The sequence below is a fragment of the Halichoeres trimaculatus genome, unplaced genomic scaffold, assembly GCF_033239565.1.
Source record: "Halichoeres trimaculatus isolate MK-OKI-2021-1 unplaced genomic scaffold, fHalTri1.1 fHalTri1_scaffold_23, whole genome shotgun sequence".
Taxonomy (NCBI): domain Eukaryota; kingdom Metazoa; phylum Chordata; class Actinopteri; order Labriformes; family Labridae; genus Halichoeres; species Halichoeres trimaculatus.
In genome coordinates, this window is record NW_027437201.1 from 17,650,844 (window position 1) to 17,674,002 (window position 23,159).

General features: G+C 39.6%; 1 long non-coding RNA gene across 1 annotated transcript; it reads right to left on the reverse strand.

Annotated features, from left to right (window-relative positions):
• Positions 1–1,054: 1,054 nt before the first annotated feature.
• LOC141785547 (uncharacterized) lies at positions 1,055–19,423 on the reverse strand. Its single transcript, XR_012597534.1, has 3 exons — positions 19,328–19,423; positions 19,131–19,218; positions 1,055–1,177 (listed from the first exon to the last, which is right to left on the reverse strand). It is a non-coding gene; the product is annotated as an uncharacterized LOC141785547 (long non-coding RNA).
• Between the last annotated feature and the right edge of the window lie 3,736 nt (positions 19,424–23,159).

The following is a 23,159-nucleotide window of genomic DNA, read 5'->3' on the forward strand; positions in this document are numbered from 1 at the left end:
CGGGGATTGTAAAATATCTCGGGAGGTAGAGTCAAGAAGTGATTAGACTCTCGAAAGAAAAAAAAATAATTATTATTTTTGTCACCCAGCTCCACTCAGATTCTCCCAGAATCCTTCATCACCTCTACTGCCCCATTTTTTTGTTTATAAAGTTCTTATTCACACATGTCCCTTTCAGCATTCAATTTTAATTTAGGGGTGTGCTCAGTAGACGGGGAGGTAGAAGAGGATTCTCAGGTGACAAGGACATGAAATCACTTTCAATCAAGCAGAAGACGCTTGTAGTCCACTGATAATTATAATGTGCTCATAACATCTTGTTAAAGGTTTTTATGCACACTACAGAATACTCCGGTTTTTGTTATCCTGAATTTGTATTTTTTTTAAACAAATTCAAGGTCTTTCAACTTTTCAAGCTGCAAACACACTGGTAATCCTCCTTTGTGCTGAAATTTTACCCGTGGCTTGTAGCAAAAGTTTCACATGAAGTCAGGTGAAAATTTTTGTCAGTGTGCGTTCAAACATGCTGCCCATTCCAGAAATTTTGAGGGAGTTTCCGGGAGTGGAGAAGTTTGGGCTTCACTTTTAGAAGGCTGTTATATCCTCCATTTTTGCAAACTGACTTTAACTTTAACAGCAAAAAGTTTCTTTCTCTTTAGGTTTTTATGCAAGCTACAGAAGACTTGAAAGTTTTACAGTTCAAGACACAATTCAAGGTCTCAGCATAACAATGACAGGCTTTTTGAGGGGAAGGGCTGTACTTATTTGGTCAGAGAGGGGGCGGGGCTTGGCTTTTAGAGGGTTTGTGTGTAGTTGGAAGGAGGAGGAGGAGGAGGAGGATGGTGGTGGTGGAGGGTTGCTTGTGCACCTGTGTTAGCGTAGCGTCTTGGGAAACGGGAAAAAAACAGGATCTGAAACTCCAACAACATCCTGCACACCCCCTCCTCGCCCCTCCTCACCCCCTCCCATGACTGTTTATGCTGCTCTTCCTGCTCCTCTGTGGAGAAAGAAAGTGGGAGAGAGATGAATCAGGCCTGTGTGAGGATGGGGTGCTTCCTTCTTTCTGGGCTCAGCTCATCTTCATGCTGCTGACACACACTCACACACACTTACACACTGATTTCCCATTCATTCATCTTTTTCCTCAGCCGGCCGTGGGAATGTGGTTCATCAGATCCTGTTGATATGAATGAAAACGTGACAGTTTTAACACGTCAGTCTGGGCTGTAATCTGAAAATAAATCTGCTGACTGTGACTCAGTTTTGTTTCTCGTAGCGTGATGCTACTCTCTTTTGGGAAGTTTTGAAAGTGGAAATTCCCTGGACTCATGGACAAGCCCAGAATATAACCATGATAAAATCAAGTTCATTAGCTACGACGCTTCCTGGTACGGTTATTCGCTCTTGAGCGTTTTGCAGATTACAGAGAAGAAAGGAGTTGACTGAGAACACAGAGATGGAAATCACAATCATTAAGCTGTGCTGCTTGTTCAAAAACAATCTTTAGAGCATGAAGTTTGCACTTTTAAAAAACTAATTTTCCCTACCAGAAGGACTTTGACGCAACATCATAAAACACACACTGAGCAGACAGAGCTGCAGAAAATGGGACGTAAGCACAAGTTTGTTGATAAATTGACAGAGATTTGGCAGCTCTGTTAGAAGTAAAATTTGCATTTTCAGGGAACTTGCTCCTGTCATAGAAAAGTCGTCTCAGCGGCATACAGGGCATATCGACAGGATTGAGCAATCAAGGCCACATGAACCTTCAAGCTCAGCTGGTCATCAATCAGGATACTCAGATTTCTGGCACAAGTTGATTGGCATCAGGGGACAAGCTGGATTAATATGTTGCTGTAGTTATTTTTAATCAAGTGCAAATTTTTATCCATTGTCCTTCTTGTGGTTGTATAATGAAAAATAATGCTAATATAATCCTGATAGCTGATCCTTCTGTGTACTTTCAAAGCCATCCACAACCTCGCCCCTCCATATTTTTCTGACTTCCTCAACACTGCTATTCCAGCCCACTCCCTCAGATCCTCCTCCTCCACCCACCTCACTGTGCCCTCTGTCCGCCTCAGCACCATGGGGAGCAGGGCCTTCAGTCGCTCTGCTCCCCAGCTCTGGAACTCCCTTCCTCCAGACCTCCGAAACCTGACCCCCCTGTCTCGTTTCAAGTCCAGACTCAAAACCCACCTGTTCAGGACTGTGTACCCCACCTGACAATAACTTACCTCCTCTCCCCATACCAGTCCTTATCTGTTGTGCTATTCTATTGTTGATTTTATTATTATTGCTGATTTTATATTATGTTGTTGATTTTACTTTGGTTGTTGTTTTAATCTTGCTTTGCGTCATTTGGTGTCTTGAAAGGCGCTTTTAAATAAAATGAATTATTATTATTATTATTATTATTATTATTATTATTATTATTATTATTATTATTATTACTATTATTATTATTTATTTATTTTTAGTATTATTATTATTATTATTATTATTATTATTATTATTATTATTATAATGATAGAAATTCCTGTTAAGTGTGTGACAGTAAAAATCAACTGTTATTGTAAAGCTGTAAATGTCTCTTCCACGCTGTTATCCTAGTCTCACCCCTGTTACGTCTAAATTTTTTACATTATTTTTCAAAAATGTAAATAAAATAATTTAACATTTGTTGGTTTTTGTTCAAAATTTTGAGAGAAATCACAAGATCATTTATCCTGATTACAATTCTTCAGTTTAACTAAAGTTTTTATGAAAAATCAAAAGAGTGATTTTTACATACAGGTATATTTCAGGCTTTAAGATAACAAAAAATATAAGATTTTATGTCATTTTTGTATTTAGAATAATTGAATAAAAAAAAAGTATTGCTTTCTTTGGAAATACATTTGATGACAATATTCAGAGAGCTTCCAATGTGTCCATAACAGGGTTGAAAGAATGACCAATGATAAAAGAAAAATAATGTGAGAGATGGGAAAGTATGTTTTTCTGATAGTTTAAAATGTCCTTAATGCTGGGGTGAGAAATATGGAAAAGTCAAGGTAAAATTTTAGCTATTCTCGTGGAATGACTCAATGATGCTTTGCACAAATGCAACATATCGTTCTTGTTGATCTGCCGCAGGTTGATGCACATGTTGGTCATTTGCTGTCAGAGAATAGGGCTGTGATAAATAATAGGATTGTTATGATGTGCCAAAAACAGGAAAGGAGGTGTAGATAAGGACAACGTGAGGTATTATTCTGTTTTATGAGGGTGAAAAGTCAAATGGACGTTTTGGAAATAAGAACAGAGCTCAGTTGGAAAATCCATCCACCTCCCAGGGGACACTGTGCTTGCATAAGTGTAGTATTTCTGCAACCCCCCCCCACACACACACTTACACATTTACTCAGAGTGAACACTGTCCTGATGAACACACAGGAAATGAGCGCCAAAGAGGAAGTGAGCAGTTTGTGTGCGGCAGAAAGGGAAGAAGAAGTGTTAAAGTTATTAGCTGTGTGGGAGCGCTGCGTTCAGGGGGCATCCTGTGCACAACAAATGCTTCCTGCTGCGGCTTCAACACCACAAAACAAGCCCAGAGAGGGAGAGGAGGGGGCTGAGACCGTAAAGCTCCCGACATGTGAACCTGCCCACAACCAAACACAGGTGGAAACTATACGCTGCCCTCAGGAAACACACTCCACTCCCCAGAAGGCTGCCTGCCTCCTCTATACAGCGAGCTCCTCCTATAGAGCAAATCAATGGAAAATTCATGTTTTTCATTTTGGCTGTGGCACATTCCTGCACTCACACACCACACACTCTCTCACACACACATTGGGGCCCCTCCAGTTTCTCTGAAACTCAAGTGAACATCGGGATTTAAGAGAAGGTAAGATCTGTGATGTAGAGGGATTTAAAGCTGCTTGTTTGTGCACACCTGAGCCTCCTCCTCCAGTTGCTCGATGGAGCTCTGATGAGGCTTTTCACATTATTATAAGTGGAGCAGGATGGGCTAAACACTGTATTTGCATCAAGTTTCCTCAAACTTCACATGCACATTCAATAAAAGGAGACCTGATTGAGCAGAGTGGAAAATGCATGAGAGGAGATTTTTTTTTTCTCATTTTCTAAGAGATTTGTGCAACTTCCAAACACAAAACGAAGAAGTGGACACTTTTCCATGTAAAGGAAATGTCGTTAAAAATAATTGGGTTCTTAGAACCTCAGGCTGAGAGCAGACAAAAGATTAGGCAAAGTGTTGCTTCTCTTTTCCCTCCAATTTTCGCCTTTTTCTGCTCACTAATGGGGAAAATGTCTACAAATTCCTCCTAGTAATACACAAGCTAATGATTTACCAGCAAAAGAGTATGCAACTGCATTCTGAGAATCAAACGTGACAATGACGCAACTGCAAAAGAGCCTCTGTGCAGAGGTTCCTGATTTGTGAGTCACTGAAACTTATTGTAGTAAAAGTGGACTAAACAAGAAGATGAAAGAAAATTGATTTAGAATTCTGCAAAAACATGTAGGCATTTTGAAGACAGGGATCTTTTTTAATGGACTGAAAAACGTGTTTTTAAAACGTCCAACATCCTGAGCTCTCCTCTTCTTGAGTGTCTTGTATGTCCAGGCTTGTTTGTTAGGACCCAGCGTGAGTAGGTGCCCCCTTTGTGCCTACGTGATGTGACCAGATGCCAAACATGTGCCCCACCTGTGCCAAAACCCCAGCACTGACACGTTCAGCTGTTACCAACCATCCTGTCTCGCTCTCACCTTAACCCACCCTAAAGAGAGGAAGAGGAGAGAGAGCAGGTTCACTCTTTCTGTCTGTCATCGCTTCTACATCAGTGGATATCAACCAGGGAGACGCTGGATGCTGCAGCTGTCTGAGATTACAAAAAGAGCAACATGCATCCCAGTCCACATGCTCTATGAGACGACACAGGAGTGAAGAGGTGCAGAGTAGATTTGACTGTAGAGATTTGAACTCTCTCCTGCAGAGGAATCAACTCTGCAGAATACAAAATAGTTGCAGAATATCTCGGAAACACTTTTTTTCTGCTATGCATTTAATCTAAACTATGCATTGAACAAATAACATACTGTATCCTCATAAACTTTCTTTGCTTAGAGACAAAAACATAAAATATAGGGGCCATGTTAGTCAAGGCCTGCTGCTTCAGTCAAAAAAGTTTGGAGCCTATCTTGTGGTCTGAAGGCCTGTTAGTCAGAAAATTTGTTTGGTTAAGTTGGTATTCATTACTCTCATTTGGTTCAGTATTTCAGAGAATTTGCATCCCCAAAAAACTCGTATAGATCAGAGCAGTCTTAACAAGCTGGCACAGTGGGCGGTTGCCCGGAGCCTGCAGGCCCCCTCAAATTTAGGGGGGCTAAGAGATCTTTGAAAAAGATTTTTATTTCATTTTTTTAAATTTCATTTTATTTCATTTTGATTTTGACAAAAGTCAGCACCCAAGTGGCCCCAATGTACTGATTTGCCAGGGGGCCAGTGATGGTGTTAAGATGGCTCTGGCACAGATAAATAGCATGGATGATCAATGAATAACATCATTTTATCATTGAAAAAATAAACAAAAAACAAAAAACGAATAAATAAAATAGAATAAGATCAATGAAAAGTGAGTTTTGATTTTTTTTGATAATCAAAGAACCATAATTAAAATAAAAAAAGAAATAAAAAATAATGAAAATAATTTAATTAAAACAATAGCAATGAAAAGTGAGAGTTTTTTTTGATAATCAAAGAACCATAAATTTAAAAAAGAAATAAATAGAAATTAAAAATATAATAATAATAAAAAATAAATTAAATAAAACTAGAGCAATAAAAAATGAGTGATAATTTTTTTTATAATCCAAGAACCATAAATTAAAAGAAATAATAATAATAAAAAAGAAATTAGAAAATAAAATAAAAAATAATAAAAATAAATAAAATAAAACAAGAGCAATGAAAAGTGACATTTATTTATTGATTTTTTGATAATCAAAGAACCATAAATTAAAAAAATAAATAAATAAAAAAAGAAATTGAAAAAAATAAAAACAAAAATAGATCAACTAAATCCAAACTAATTTTTTTACTAACAGACCTTTGGTGAATAGGACGGGCCCTGTACTGCTCATTAAAGCCCATTTGTGACACTTAATCCGTCCAAAAGAATCTTTTAAAAATGGTTTATTAGAAGTGTTTTGCTTAATTTCGCTGCATCTCATTCAACTTTTCTTGTGGCAGAATTTGCATATTTCGGCCATAACAGCTCAGCAGTTAGCATCTCAAGCTGCAAGCGCTAATATTAGAGCATACATACGTGCTAAATATCCTATATGCACATTTAATCTCTGCTATGTATGGCCTGTACAGCACACAGTCTACTGTCTGTTCTGTATCAGATATATCTGATGTTAATGCTGCTTTAATACAGCAGAGCTGGTATCGTCTCCATCAGCGCTAACCTTCACACCATCAATTTACAGACACAACTTGATCCAAATCCACACCCACCACCTCACAGCCGCTGCCCCGTGGTCTTACAGGTTCAGGGCCGTTGTAGGGGCGGAGGATTAGCTCCACAGTCAAACTATTCGTCACGATGCCTTGGTGCTGTTTGGACCACATATTCTACCCGGTAACAACAAAGCGTCTGTATTTAAAGTGCCTGTTATTGGGGTCAAGCTCCAGGACCTTGTTGCTGAAAGTGGGTCGACAGCCTCCGCGAAACTCTTTCAGAGTGTAAACAGTAAACAGAGGCTGAACTTAAAGATGTCACGTTCCCTTAACACACACACACACACACATGCACGGGTTTCCTGCACATGCTGCTGCTTGATTTAGAAACATGACTGGACTCCTGACCTGGACAGGGGACCACCTGCGACTGTTTGGGTCAGGAGTTTGTTTGAACAACATCAAAACAGTGAAAACTTTCATGTGCATGGAGAAAGAAGAAGCTCTGTGACACTAAAAGCTTTTTGCATCATTACTTTTACCTAAAATAAATGCAATATGCAAAGTTTTGACAAGTAAAGATACAAAAAACAGAGACATGAGCTTCTCTCAGGACCAAAAACTGAAGACATCAGAAGATGCACGCTCTCCAAAGGCCTCAAACTTGAATATCGTGAACCGTGGGTGAGGAGGGGGACACGGAGCAGAGATGTTGGCAGCCTCTCTCAGTTTCTCCCCTTGTGCTTCCATTGTATCAAATGTCTCCTGCCCGTCTTTCTTTCCACTCCGTCTTCCTCTGTGTAATTCAAGACCTCACAACACAATTGGCCGGGGGCTCAGGGTAAAATTGAGACATCAAAGAGCAGTTGCTGAATGGATAAAGGGAGACTAGAGATAGTGTATTTTTTCAGATCCCATCCCCTGATTGCAGATGGATTTCCCCGTGTTAAAGAGAAAATAGAAGCATTGGGGGTAAATTTAGATTAACACAATATCTACGCAGTGACCAATGCGACCTGGGGGGCAGAGCATCTATCTTTGTTTGTCTCTGATAATAGCAGCGAGGAGGGACAGCTTGATCTTGATGGATGGAGTTTAATGCAGCAGTAAGACCGGGAGCCTTACCACAACATCATTCCAGGGTGTTAAATTTAATGTTAGTGGAGGATTAAAGAGATGGATGTCATGGGTTTGATGACGGAAGAAAACTGCAGCATCATGAGTTTTTCCTCATTTTTGCATCCAGTGAAAAAAAACTGATTTCTTGAGATTAACCATTAATCTGGCCTTGATAATGAGGATGGAGGGACTTGGGACTCCTCATTTAGTTTCACCTACAATTTGATGACTCAGCACTTTGTTTTACGCCTGGAAACAGCCCTCGCTTTAACCCGTGCTTCTAATCCTCCGTGTGATTGAAATGTCATTCTGACTAATCTGACTTCCCCTAATAATCACTGATGACTGAGATGGAAAAACTCTCACTCCCGCCCCCCTTCAGTGTGAAAGTTATTACAGACGTGGAAAACTGCAACAAGAGGTGCAAATACTTCATTATTCCCGTAAGAGGTGTTTAATGTGCATGAGTCCGTTAATAGGTGAGGAGGGGACCCAAACGGGAGAAACCAGAGCCGGAGCATCTGCGGCATGAGCTGTTTACTCTCCGCTGAAAACCCCTGTGTTTAGGAGATACTATATTTGAAGCGACCCTCAGACAGGAAGGTGAAACACAATATTTACCTGTCATGAAACAGGGACAGCTGCTGATCTGCAGACTGTACACACACTCAAACACACACAAACACAGGCTGAGTTCAGAAGGACAGACATGAATCATGAGGTCTGGTAGGAGAAATGCTTTGAATTCTTGGAGGCTGCAGAAAACTGCAGAGAAATGTCACTTCTGCTGTTGCATTGGAGGAGGTTTGACCCAGATTGAGTAAGAAATGACTTTATAAAGAGTTTACTGTAACATCTGTGTGAGGAAAGTCACCAAAGAGGAACAGTTTGTCCTCTGAAGGGAATGTAACTTAAGAGTTCTGGCTTTAGAGGATGAAGGATAAAAATGTTGGTCAGAAAATGTTAGTCTGTTTCAAACTCCAGTAGCCGCGTCCTGCACCAGTTCCAAGTCACTGCATGTGGGATCACGACCAGTTTGTAGAGCAGCTTTATTGTTTTTTCTTTTTTTTAACAGTTATTGGCCTGCAAAGTTGTGTTTTAGCTGGGCGTGTTTTAATTTTCAAAATGCTGCTTTCATTTTTTAAAATTTCATTTTTATCTGTTTTCTTGCACAGCATCGTGGGCAGGATTTTAAACCCTTTATCCTTTATTATTTTATTTTATTTTATTTTATTTTATTTTTTAACAGATGTATTCATTTTCTTATTTGGTGGTTGTTCTTTGCCTTTTTTATATTTCTGTATTTTTCCTCACATTTCTGTATTACCTCTCTTTTACTTTTTCTCTTTTGTTTCTTTTTACTGTTTGTTTTTATAATGTAAAGCATTTAGTAAATCTGTTTTGAAAAGTGCTATATAAATAAAGTTTGTTATTATTATTAGTGCCACTCTGCTAGGCTGTGACTCTTAACTTTTTTTCAGTATTTAGTTTGCGTTTTATTACTTGGTATTTCAGTCTTTCTTTAAGCATTTTAGTATCTTAACAATTTGTTTTCTATTTTTATTTTCCCAGATTTCCTATTTTAGTATCTTAAACAGTAGACTAAATTTTAAGATGCTATGAGGATGATCTGTTTTAATTATACTGCCATCTTCTGGCCTGGAGTCTCACACACACTGTCGTGAAGATGTAATAATAATAATAATAATGTTTATTTATATAGCACCTTTCACAGAGAAAACTCACAAAGTGCTTCACAGAATTCAAACATCAGTCGTTTCCACAAACAACAAATAGAAAACCACAGAGAAAAACACAGATTCATAAAAGATCATGATCAGCAAATTATTCAACATGGTCAAGGAACGCTAGCCTGAACAGGTGGGTTTTAAGTTGCTTTTTGAAATTAGCAATGGATGTAGCATCCCTCAGGGTCTGGGGGAGAGCGTTCCACCATCTAGGTGCAACAGACTCAAAGGCTCGGTCTCCCCGGGTCTTAAAACTAGTATGGGGAACAATTAAAAGTTTGTGACCTGCAGACCTGAGTGACCTGCCAGGAACATACACCTGAAGCAGCTCACACAAATACTCAGGAGCCTGACCCCGTAGAGCTCTAAAAGTTAAAACCAGCACCTTAAACTGGATCCTGAATCTTACTGGAAGCCAGTGTAGGGATGCCAGTACAGGGGTAATGTGACAATATTTTGATTTTTTTGTCAGAAGCCTTGCAGCAGCATTCTGAATAATCTGGAGACGATCAATAGAAGATTTGTTCAGGCACAGAAAGAGAGAGTTACAATAGTCCAGGCGTGATGACACAAAGGCATGAATTATCATTTCAAGTTCTCTATGAGAAACAATGGATCTCAGTTTTGAGATATTCCTCAGATGGAAAAAACATGTGCGGGTCAAGGCCAGAATGTGTTTATCAAAGAGCATGGCCTGGTCAAAAATAACACCAAGATTTTTCAGGTTAGAGCAGACATTAGATTCCAAAGAACCAATACGCTTAGCAATCTTACCGGCAGTACCTTCAGGAGCGACAATCAAGACCTCAGTTTTGGAAGCGTTAAGTTGAAGGAAATTATTGCTTAACCAGTCATTGATTGCGAACAGACAGTCATGCAGTATGTTAAGGTTGTCATTACTGTCTGGATTAAAAGAATAATACAACTGAACATCGTCTGCATACATGTGATAAGAAATGCTATTAAACCTGTTGATAATAGTGCTGAGAGGGAGCATATACAAAGAAAACAGAATTGGGCCCAATACTGATCCTTGAGGCACACCACATGACAAAGGGACTGAATCAGAGGTATAAGGACCAGCAGCAACAGAGAAATTCCTACCACTGAGGTAGGAGGTATGTGACTTTTAACCAGGCGTGTGTTTGTTTCAGAATTAAATGGAGATCAGATTGAAACTTTTTCTTTATTTAAGATAACTTTTTACAGGATACAATGTGCTAAGGTAAGGTATTTATCAACAGTTATGTACTGCTACGGTTTGAAACGTGACAACAAGCAAACTTTGGGATCTAAGACATCTCATGTGAGTGAGTCCTGGTTATGTCTCACCAGTGCCATGTAATGAGCATTATCACAAACAGTCTAGCTCGTGTTTTAGCATTTAGCTTGTGCTCTATCTCTCTCCTGTTTTGTTTTTTTTCTCTTCTGCTCTTCTGTCCTTTTTCTGTCTGACAGTTAGGCTCCTGTGTCCACCAACACTACAAAATAATCTCAGAAATCGTTTTTAGCAGAGATTCAAGATTACACAGAAACCCCTCACAGTCCCTTTGATGTGCAACATTTAAGTCTCTGCTGTTTGTTTTCTCATCTTTGACTTCAGTTGTTTATGTTGTTTTCTGTTCTTCATACCTTCAATTGCCCCTTGGGGATAATTAAGTTTTTAGAATTTGAATTTAAAACTCCAGCATTCTCCATTGGCTGCGAATTAAATCTGCATGATTTTTTTTTGTTTCAGTGTGGTACATTTCAGTCTGAGGGTTCTTGGAGTTCACACTGCCTCGGTGCACCTTGACTCTCTGACCTGAAACTCAGCAGCTCCTATATGTTCCTCCTATCGATCAAAGATAAGCTTCATTGTATTCAGAGTGTCATATGGAGACCTTGCAGCAGTCCTTGTGATGAAGGCTGAACACACACGCACAAACTCACACACACACACACACACACACACACACACACAGAGGTCTGCAGCTCTACGGGCCATGCTGTGATAAACTGTGGGAGAGCCATCGTGGGCCGATGTCCGGCCTCCTGTAAACAGCTCCTCCACTGACTCACACCCACTCCCACAGCAGCTGGTTCCACCTATTGTTTCCCCACCGGACAACACGTCACAGGCTGCACCACGACACCCCTCAAGGGTGTCCCCAGAGCGACCTGGAGCACCTCGTTCACACAATTCATCTATATCTGTCACCATAAAGAGTCACGCTGAGAGACCAGTTTCACTCAGAGGCTGCTGTGTGAGGTGAAAGCTGGAGGGAGTCTGTCAGAGTTCACAGCACCTGTTTCTGCTGTACAGGGCAGAGTTTAGACTCTGTATACTGTGCAGACACACAGCAGGGTTGGAATAATTGCCCTTTAAACACTCAGACCTCAGATCAGGCACAGCTTATATAACAGCACCTCAGATACACACTCTGATGCATATATTTATCCTAAAGCTGCAGCACAGTTGTGCGTCATATCAGCAGCTGTGGTGAAATCTACCGTGAGCTCTGTGCAGGCTGTTAAAGTGTGTGTGTGTGCAGGAATGTGCGTCAGACAGGTGCACAGAGCCTGACAGCAGCTCTTCATGCTCTTCGTCTTGCAGAGCGTCTGCAGACTTTATATAAAAATCAAGAATAATGATAAAACAAACGCTGACCCTCCTCTGCCCCGTGTGACCCCGGCCGTCTGCTCCTGCCTCTGTTTTTACCCCGTGTTTTTCTTTTGTCACCGAGGGACGCTATTACAGGAAGTGTGCAGGAGGATCTGAATCGGGCCCTTCCCTCTATCTTTTTCCTGAAGTTAGGAAGTCCCTCGGTAAAATTAGCTCACAGCTGTCCTGCATGGAAACATCCAAGGCCCCGAACGGTCCCAAGGAAGGTGAGAGTGACCAGATGAAAACAGAAACTCACACAGGAGCAGAGGGGCTGAGAATGCAGAAACTGATCATTAAAACTAAGGAAAATGTGCTTTAATGCAACTTTTTAAAATTTTAATCTGGACATTTAAGCATTTTAAGTTTAGTGGATTAATTCTTCTTCTCTTATCTACATGTTTGATGCTGCAGGGCGATAAAAGTCATAAAATAAACTAAGTATTCTTCAGATTCGATTTATAGATTTCATTTCTGGGAGATGAAAATATTTCTACCTAGAAGAAGCTTTTTTTAAGTCGCAACATTATTGATTTTTGACATTTTTTTTTCTTTTTTTTTTCTTTTACTTTTGATTTCTGACATTTTTCTAACAAAACAATCAGAATTGAAGTGTTGCTTAACTTGGCTAATTGTCCTTTTAATAGAGTAAATGAATTCAAAAAGGCTTTTTATTTTATTTATCTATGTATATGTTTGATAATACATTCCTTTTTTCTTTTTTTAATTTTTCTTTTTTAATTTTTCCTTTTTAATTTTTTATTCTTTTTTTAAACTTTTTTTTTTTAATTAATTTTTTTTTTTTTTTTTTTTTTTAGGTAATGATAAAGTGAGGGTAACAGTTGCAAGGAGTATTATGAAAATCCAGAAAATCCAATTAATTGTCTTGACTAAATTTTGGACTAAAATATCAGTTAAAAAAATTAAAATAATAATAAAAAAAAAATCCAAAAAGCAACAAAAGCAACAGACCAACTTTTACAATCACAAATGATCTCCCTGCAGCAGATAAAGCTAGTAACAATGCAGATTGTAGATGTGCATGTTTTTTTTAACTGAGCACTTTGGTTTGCTAATAAAGATCATGTGAAGTGTTTTGGTGATGTAGAAATAGAATTTAAAAAAAAAAAAAAAAAGAGTTTAATTTGTTAACTTCCAGTCAGTAATTCACTTTTTTTCTGCTGGTTATTAACCCAAAGAAAAATGATGGGATTGCTTTCCGATCAATAATTATTTCAAAGAATAACACAAAGCAGAGGCTGACAGATGTTTTACAGTTACAAAAATAAACAAAATGTGCTCCTGCACATGCGAAGAGCTGTTGTGTAACTGCTGATTACCCCTCAGAGAATCAGAAACAGAAAGAGAATCTGAGAAGAGAATGAACATACTATAATTATCATCTATAGTTTTTAATAGCTGACAGATTCTGTGATCTCCGTCACTTCCAGACCGTCCTCCTCGGGCTTTCCCACACGTCTTCCACTCTGACCCCAGTAACGTGCCCGATCCCAGCTGTCATGTCGCCTGTGTGAAACAGCTGTGTGTATATGTGTGTGTATGAATGTGAGGGTGGAAAAAGGGTGTGACAGACGGGAGACAATCACTGTTGGAGGGTCCGGTGCTGTTTTTAGGCTGCGATGACCGCTGCTCAGATTCCAGAGGAGCAGGGAGTGTTTCGACCGCAGCCGCAGGAAGGGCAGGACAACTGCCAAGGACGAACGTTCAACCCCATCACGGAGCATGAAAGAAAAGGTTTCATCCTCTGTATGTCGAGGTGTTTTATGTGGAGGTCAAAGAGGAAAGATGCCCCGGAGTTCCTGTGATTGTCCTGATTGTGACGGAGCAGAAATCCTGCAACACTTAAAGAGAATGGTCTATCAGACTAATGCCTGATAGAAATATAAATATAAGATAAAAACAGGAGGGTAGAAAAGAAAGCAATGCATCACCTGAACACCTGACCAAAGAGAAAGATCTGAAGCTGCACTTTGAGAATCCTCCTGGGTCATGTGGACAAAGCTTGACTGTGACCTGAGTTACGAACTCCCATGATCACACAAAAACATCACGACTCAGATCAGGGAGGTCGAAACAACTGAAGCATCAAGAGGTCAAAGGTCGGCTGTCCTTATGCAAGCTCAGGACCAACCTGAAGTCTTTTTTCTGCTCAGATCATCCCATCATCCTCTGTATCTGCTTACTCAGCAGGTTTGAAGATTACACAACTCCTCATCCGTCTTTCACCTGATCGTAGGAAAACCAGCGAGGCCTTTAACAAGCAGATAATGTGACACTCATCCTGAGAGTAACAGAATATCTAGCACAGAGAAACAGGACATTTGCTTTTGGCGCTGAACCTGCAAAAGAAAAATATTTGTCAGATCAGTTTTTTTTTCCAACAGTTCAGCTCATGCAACTTTTTTATTTCAAGATCTATCATCGGTGAAATCTGTCAAGACTCTAGATTTCATGTCTCTCTTTGAGATGCACAAGACCACCAAAGCCAAAAAAACCCTGCAAAAGGAGCAATAATTTTGTGCCAGCTGTCAATCTTCCCTCCGTGTGATCCAGATGCAGAGCCGGTGTCGCATTTCAGATAAGTAGAAGCCACCGCAGAGGGAGTGAGATAGGATTTCTCATCAGAATAAAAGGATGCAGCCGTTACGCTAAAAGCTTGACCCTGTTTCCGCTGTCAGAGCTGTGATCACATGTAGTCATGCCTGAGGAGGTTCAGGGGAAAAAAACAGCTGAGAGTTGGAGCGCTGAAGCTGCAGCAGGAGGGTGTTCCTCTGCACAACGAAGGAGCTTAAACAATTAGATTAGAGATAAGATACTTTTTTATTCGTCCCACAAAGGGGGAGTTTACTGAGTTACCGCAGTAAAAAACACCAGTTTGCTCAGTCTAACTCTCCTATATCCAGTCTACACACAGCACGTGTGAACAAATCCTTCAGTGTGGTTCTGGTGTCCGGTGTTAGCTACATTACCCATGTCTCTCTTCTCTCATCTTTCATTCCCCACAACTTTGGATGGAAAGTTGATGTCATGACATCATCCTCGCCTCCTTCTCCTCAGCTCATGGGTAACATCTGGCCTAGCACCGGTTAGCATCGATATGCTACAGGCTGTTAACAGCTGATCTCATGTGTAAACAATGCAACCATAGTTACACATAGGATCCCCAAACACACAGGGACAAAAACAGTAAAAACACAGCTGAGTCACCATACCCCTAAATGGTAAGTGTTTTCCGTCACTTTGGACAAAAGTGTCTGCTAAGCAAAATTGTAAGAAGTTACCAATTGGGTGACATAAAAAAAAATAATTACAGAGTCCAAATACAAAGATTACTCTGAAAAGAAAAAATGCAATGCAACTTTACAACCAAGTGTAATGAGTCTTAAAACAACAGAAACTGCAAGAGAAGCAGAGTGTTATATGACGGCTTCATGAAGTAGATCAGTTTCATTTTGATGCTGTGTGCATTATAAACACTGTTTCAATGCACTATTGTTCATTTCAGGTTTTCAGACAAATGAATCATCTTTAGGAATAACATTATAAAAACACTTTTAATTGACAAAGCTTAAGGTCTGCATGTATGCACTAGGGCTGCACGATTATCGCAATCGCAATCGCAATCACAATTGCAATGTCAGCACATGCAATTCAGATTTTTCTCCATGATAACCAAGCAAGTCTGTAGACTCATCATGACACAACTTTTTTTATTAAATCGCAAGCACAATCGCAATCGCAATATTGTCCACCTAATCGCAAATCGCACCTTTTCCCCAAATCGTGCAGCTCTAGTATGCACCTCATGTACAGAGGTTACAGACATAGTTGTACTGCTTCTATGCGTGGTTCCCAGTCTCCTGAACATCCTCCATCTCTCGAAACCTGTCCAATCCAAAAAGATAGCAATTTTGGTGCTTATAAATCTACTTTTGCTCCCTTTGTGCCCAAGCATGTATTAATTTGTTTTTCCAAAATGATAAATTTAACTCTTACATAATGTTTCCCATCATATTTGACCTGATATTCAAAAATGGATTTTATATCTACCAGCGCAGGTCAAGGAGAGTGGTTGTTTAAGGGTATCTTGAAACTGTACAGGCCATATTTGTCGCCAGTGTCCCCTAAAAAATACACAGAGTTCAAGGTGGGGCCTTAACACCTTCACAGGAAACCATGCTGTGCAGGCTGTAGTATGTAAGGGTTAAGATAATATAAATAAGATAAATAAAAGATGCTATATTTAGCATCATACAGAGTCTTTGTCCCCAACGCGCCGTCTCCATGTGAAGCTCGTGGTTTAACTCTGTATCCCAGGTAACTCTCTGATCACTAATGGGTGGAAAAGTACAACTGGTTCATGTCAAACAGCACAGAAGGCTGATAGATGTCCGCTGGTTAGTTTCCATAAACATGAATAGATTCCTCACACCACGGGAACAAAGACAGATTCCTCACTTAGCATCTGAATGTGCGGCGAAATATTTCCATCGGAACATCTTATCTCACATCCAAGAGAAGAAAACCCTCCTGTCTCTGGCTACGTAAATTTCCTTTGACTGGTAAAAGATTCCTTGTTGCTTTTTTTCAAGACATAAAATTTTCATACGGATGCTGAAATAACCAGCTCATAGCGTGTTTAAAAAAAACAAAGAAACAGAGAAGAAACCAGAAAACAACTTCAAACTGATTATTTTCTGAGCTGAGTTCGTCTTGGACACTTATGACATAACCTCAGGATGTCAGACGTGCTCAGAGACTGTCACAGCACCACGTAATGCATTTTTTTCATCACCCAGTTAAAAACCCCTTACAGGAGCTTTAAGACACCGTGATCACTCCAAGAACAATTCTCCGACACGTCACCAGGCTGATCATTTGGAGGCATTTTAGAGATTATGTAATCACAGGGCTTTGTAAAGCAGCGTCTCTTCTTTGTGTGTGTGTGTGAGTGTGTGAAACCCACTCGGGAGGGGACTCGGAGCTGGAGAAACAAACAGCTCTATTGACGATGGAATAGAAGGAGCTCTTTCCTCTCCTCCTTATCTCAGGATGCATCAGGCCTCTCCTAATACCTGCCATCCTGATTAGATGTGGAAAAAAAGCTCAGTGCCATCCTTCCTGCTCTAATTGCATCATGTGGATTGATCGACCTGAGATTAAATTAGCTACTTTTTAAATAGATGCATGTCTCGGCGGCAGAAGTCGGTGGAATTTCATAAGAAGAGAGAAACAGGAGTGACTGGTGTTCTTATCATGAGGTTGTTTCCCACATTATTTTCACTGATTCATCTCTCTGCTGCCTGGATTATATTCATTTTACCTCCACTGACTTTTCAACTAACAGCACCTCATGACAAAAACACAATCTCTAATCTAATCAGACTGCTTTTTGCATTAAAAAAAGAGGTTTTTCACTCTGTGATGAAAAAATGGCTGCGGATGCTGATGATAGCAGGGCAAGTTTCTGCAACTGTGGGACAGACATGAGCCCATTGAGCAAAGTTTCAGGAAGACAAAGTCATTTAAAGAGTTTGCATGTGATGAAAAAGCAGAAATAGGATTCCTATGTGTCAAAATAAAAGTCTGAGTCAGATTTCATTTCTGATTTCTCCCTTTCGGAGTAATATCCCTATCTAGCGATGCGAGATGTCTAAAAACAAGACTTCAGAGCAGTCACTTTATTTAAGGATGCAGAATCACTCTGCTTCACTGTAAATCTTGCTTTTCTAAACATAAAAACTCTACTACGCTGAGTGTTCCTGCTGTCGCTCTCATAGAGAAACTGGTACATAATGTTTGGCACAATCTGCGTGGAACGAAAACAAAGTAGCACCTGATGTGCACCGGCTTAATGTGCTGTGGAAGCTACGCTGAATTAGCTTGACGACAGCAAAGGTTACAGAGAAAAGAAGTTTGAAGTATGGGAGAATTTCAGGTTGGACAGCACCAAATACGGGTTGTTATGATGTCCAAATCCAAAATATGCTTTAAAATTGTTCAAATAAAAGTGTTGGATGTTTGTTTGAATGTGTAATCTGCATTTCTGTTTCTATCATAGTCTTTTATACGACATAGACTGATTTTAACCAATTTAAGAATCAGGTACATTAAACTTATTAATGACAAAAATTAAATAATTCACCTTCCTACACTGCAAAAAAACCAACTAAATCTAATCAAGTGTTTTTGTCTTATTTTAAGTAAAAGTTGTCTTGTAAGACTTGATAAGAGCCACATTCAATTGGTCATTTGTGAACAAAAATCAGGTCTGAATTGCTTGGAACAAGTAAAACAAATCTGCCAATGGAACAAGAAAAAATGGCTAGAAAATTTTCTTAAAACTAGAATAATGTCTTGATAACAGCCTGTAACTTTTCTCTCTTTCCATACAGTGTTCTTCACTGTAAAAATTACATTTAAGATGATTTTAAACCCACTGACCCAGAAATAGAGAGAAAACATTGATGGCTACAGCATACTGTCTTGTTTAGTAAACAAAACCCATTTTATTAAGTTTAGAAATAAAATATTTTGAGATTATTGTTCATAATTATAAACATATTTCATAAGTACACTTGTATAGTTTCTACACTGCAAAAGACTGAAATCTTATGAAGCATTTTTGTCTTATTTTCTGTAGAAAATGTCTTTTAAGGCTAAAAATGAGCCATATTCATCTGACCAGTCCAGAAGACTGTCTTGTTTTAAGTTATTTAGAGACAAAAATAAGGTCTGAGTTGCTTGGAACAAGTAAAAAAAAAATCTACCAGTGGAACAAGAGAAAAGTTACTTCTTTTTTGACACTGTTCTAGTTTAAGCAAATTTTTGGAGCAAATTTTTCTTGTACCATTGGCAAATTTGTTTTACTTGTTACAGGCAATTCAGGCCTCATTTTGTATTTAAATAACTTAAAATAAGACATTTTTTCTGGACTGATCAGGTGAGTATGGCTCATATCAAGTATAGCAAGACAAAAAAAACACTTGATAAGATTTCATTTTTTGCAGTGTTAACCGTAAAAATCAAGTTTGTTGTAACTTTTTTGCACAATATCAGATTTTTCTTTAAGAGACACACTGGTTACACCAACTGACCCTGTCTTTCACTCAGGTACATCAGGACTGACCTGGAGATATCCAAGACGAATGATCACAAGTCTGCAAAACCTGGGGCTTTCAGGTGAAGGGTCGAGCACATCGGACTTGATGCAGAATCTGTAGAATCAACGTCCTAGCGAACATGATAACTGTAAGATAATGCAAAAGCAACAAGTTACAAAACTTTGAGTCCGCAGGGAACAAAATAAAAATATGTGGTTTCAACCTGTGGTTAAGCAGGGAACACTGGGCTACAGCGCAACAAATGCTGCACAGAAGAAAAGTCATATGAAACCTTTCAAAGAGAAAACTGTCTTCTCAAAGTCTTTGGTCAGTGAGTGTTTAACCCAGCTGGCTGATGCTGATGTCATTCTCTGCTTAACGAGCCTCATCCTAACGAGGATCACCTGTTGGGCTACAGCAACATGGACTGACAGAGTTCTACACTCATGATGTTGTTTAAAGTGTCTTTATCGATGTAGTTAAGGAAAACTAAGGTCATATAATCCACAGATACAGTCTCTACAGAGCTGCGTGTTTACTATAACTCCAACCTCTGGGACTCTGAGGCACCTCCTTCCCCAAAGCCCCCACGGCCTTCAGAGGATTCCCTGGTTTCTCATACTGGAGAAGACCTGCTCTTCACCTCAGGGAGCGTCAACAAGGGAGTCAGGATTACATCAAGGTACTTTAGATATGTAGGACATGTGGTTTAAGCTCAGCTAAAGTTTGTTTTGTTCGTGAAAATCTGATTTTAGATGAGGGATAAAACTCATAAGATGTAGGAACAGCACTAACAGCTCTGCTGCATAATCTGATCCCCTCTGATGTATAACATTTCATTACTTAAGCCGAGCTAATGTGGTTAAAATATAACCATCAGTAAATGATCTGCACATCACAATAAATAATGTCTGAGGTGTGTTTACCTGACTCCACACACTCCAGGTTGCTATGGAGAGGCGAGAGCTGCAGCACGACGAGTCTGTGACTAAGGACCGAGGCCGCAGCAACAGCAAGAGCGTCGGGCCCACCAACAGGAGCAAGCTCACACGTATGTGCACTTCCACGCACACACTCGGTACCATTAGCCTCCATAAAAGGCTGCAGCCTGTCAGCATTAATCAGCCTCGAACCTGTTATTGTCAACTCTTTAGTGCAGGTGTACCAGCAGGTTTTCTCCATCATCTTGTGTGCACACACCATGTGATCTGAGGGGCAGCAGGGCATCTAAAAACCAGCCTGTGCTCCAGCCTGGGAATTATTCCAGATCAATATGAAGAAAGTTTAATTTCTCTGTCCTATTTTACCTCACAGAGGGAGAACAGATTATTTTTAAAATGAGAGCAGTTTTCTTTGTGGTGTTGCATAATCAAGTTTACAAATCAGTTAACTTCCAAAATGAATCTGTTAATTCGTTTTGGTTTTCACAAAGAAGTAAAGACCCACTCAGCACTGATGTACTGCACATGCTTCATTCAGGTTTGGTGCTAGATAACAACATAATGACTTTTTTTTCTTTGTTTGTTTTTTGATGTAATGTTTTTATTCTTTAACCTTTTAGAATGATCTACTTGGACAATCGACTTCCATTTAATTGATGCAAAGGTTTGGCACCTGTGGTGTGCACAGACTTTTTGAAAGGTAGGGACTATTGGGAAATAACAAAAAGGGCCATACAGCACGTTTTTCGCTGCTAAAGAGAATGTAACATGGGTGTCTGGCTTCCATGAGGCTAGTCGATAGAGAGTGACACAGGAGTGTATTTTCACTCCTGTCCCATCCCACTCCTACAGAAAAAAATCCCATCCCATCCCACTCCTGGTTAGATGACTCCCACTCCCATCCTGCTCCCATTCAGAATGCCTCCCACTCCTGTACGGCCCCCATTTTTTCCCTTCTTTTAATTTTTAGGCGATACATCAACCTCTCAAGACCCAAACTTTTGTCTGATGTGCATTTTTTAATTCACCTTCCTATTTTGGATAAGTAAGACCTAATAAGTTTGATAACTGAACTTGGTCTTTGTATGGGAAGTTTGATTATTTGTGTTATGACTTCTCTATTAGGTGTTTGTTAGTAGTGTTATGGTACTTAAATACGTTGTTTTTCCACTAAAACTGGTGTAATGTTGTGATTTCACCAAAAGATGATGTGGGCAGTGACCCTAAATGTGGTCAAAGTTTCAAAAAAATATAGTGTCATGGGTCTGGGAAGTGTAGTTCTTTTTTACTTGCATTACAGTGTAGGCTTATTGGGAATAAACTACAAAATTGCAGCGCATGTCATACATTATATTTTCTCTTCCTGATTGTTTCTTGCTCCCGTCTGCACCTGTTAGCTTTTTATTCTCTACCGTTCCAGTCCTCCCCTGAGGTCTCCCCTGATCTCCCCTGATCCCCTGCATGCCACTGTTAAGAACACTCTCTCAATCACATTGAGACGGTGGTACGACATTTCTTTGCTGCACTGACACTATAGGTTGAATGACATAAAGCAAAGTTGAAATTGGTGGGAGCTTAAAGCTGGGAGAGCAATGTATCAGAGTAGAACAGGGGTGGCCAACCAATGAGAGACCAAGGGCCGCAAAAATTGCATTGGTACTACAAAAAGCCACATCATACGCGTGGTCTTACAAACCCACTTCATCTCACACATAAACAAAATGCCATAAAATGGCATCTATCTATCTATCTATCTATCTATCTATCTATCTATCTATCTATCTATCTATCTATCTATCTATCTATCTATCTATCTATCTATCTATCTATCTATCTATCTATCCATCTATCTATGAGCGACTGAGAGGAGCACATGTAGAGAAGAGAAACTGAAACTTAAGTATCAAGCTCATCACCCAAGTATTGACCAATACTGATCCCAATGTTGGCATCAATATATCAATATTTTAGATTGATTGTCACACCACTACCCATAACAATATATTTATATATATTTTTGTGAATGAATCGAAGAGCCGCACACCGCAAGGTGAAGAGTCACATGTGGCTCATGAGCCACAGGTTGGCCATCCCTGGAGTAGAAGTTTCAAAAATCAAAATCAAATGACTCAGACTTGGAGCAAAAAACCCTGATTGAGACTACTGTTATAGACTTAAGTATACACGGTGTTGTGTTTCCTGCTGAATGGGCTCTCTGAGTCACTGTTGTATAAAGTTTTGACAATTTCTAAAAGGTTGGCTCTGATAAGTTCATAACTGTCCATTGGGAAGCCTTGAAAATGCAATTATATGCTCCATTTCTATGACCCATCTTTTTAGCATACACCCACTTACTTCACATTTCAAAGAGGATCCTGCTCAATATTCATAATAGACTGTTATGTGTTAGTATAATTGGGTCATTGTAGTGTAAACTAGATGTTATGGCTTCTGAGAGGATTACAACAGAGAGGCTCATTTAGAGAGTGTCTGATCCTTTGGCACACTTTGGCTATTAATAGGCTAAAACACAAGACAAGGAGCTCTGGAGCAAGCAGAGATTGACTGAGGCGGCAGGTTCTGAGTGAGAAAGAGGGACTTGTGTAATCTGGGACATTGGTTTTTTTTTTTTAAGGGTAAGCAAAGGGTGCTTTGCAGACCTTGCAGGGTGAAACACCCCTTTACTTCAGATGCTTGCCCTGGTCATTTATTTGCATGCACTGCTGCAGGATAATAAGGATAAGAGATGGCTCATTCACCCCTCGGTGACTCACCTCCAGAAAACAACAACGTGTCCACTCAGAGAATGAAAAACAAACTGATGAAGTAACTAATTATGGACTATTAAATCATCACAATCAGTTTTGTCCTCAATTTTTGTCAACAATGCCGACTAATGATTACACTCCTATTAGATAAGAAAAAAACGTAAGAAATGAATAAAACATGCACAAATTACTCTTTGAATCTTATATCAGGTGAGTTCAGCTAGTTCAACCTTTTGTTGTGGTTTTGGAGGTGCAGGTCTTGTACCTAATGGGATCATTTGAGGTTTGGTGTGAACCTGTTGGTTAGACATTACACCGATGACATAATCTCCTTTGGCAGTTACCC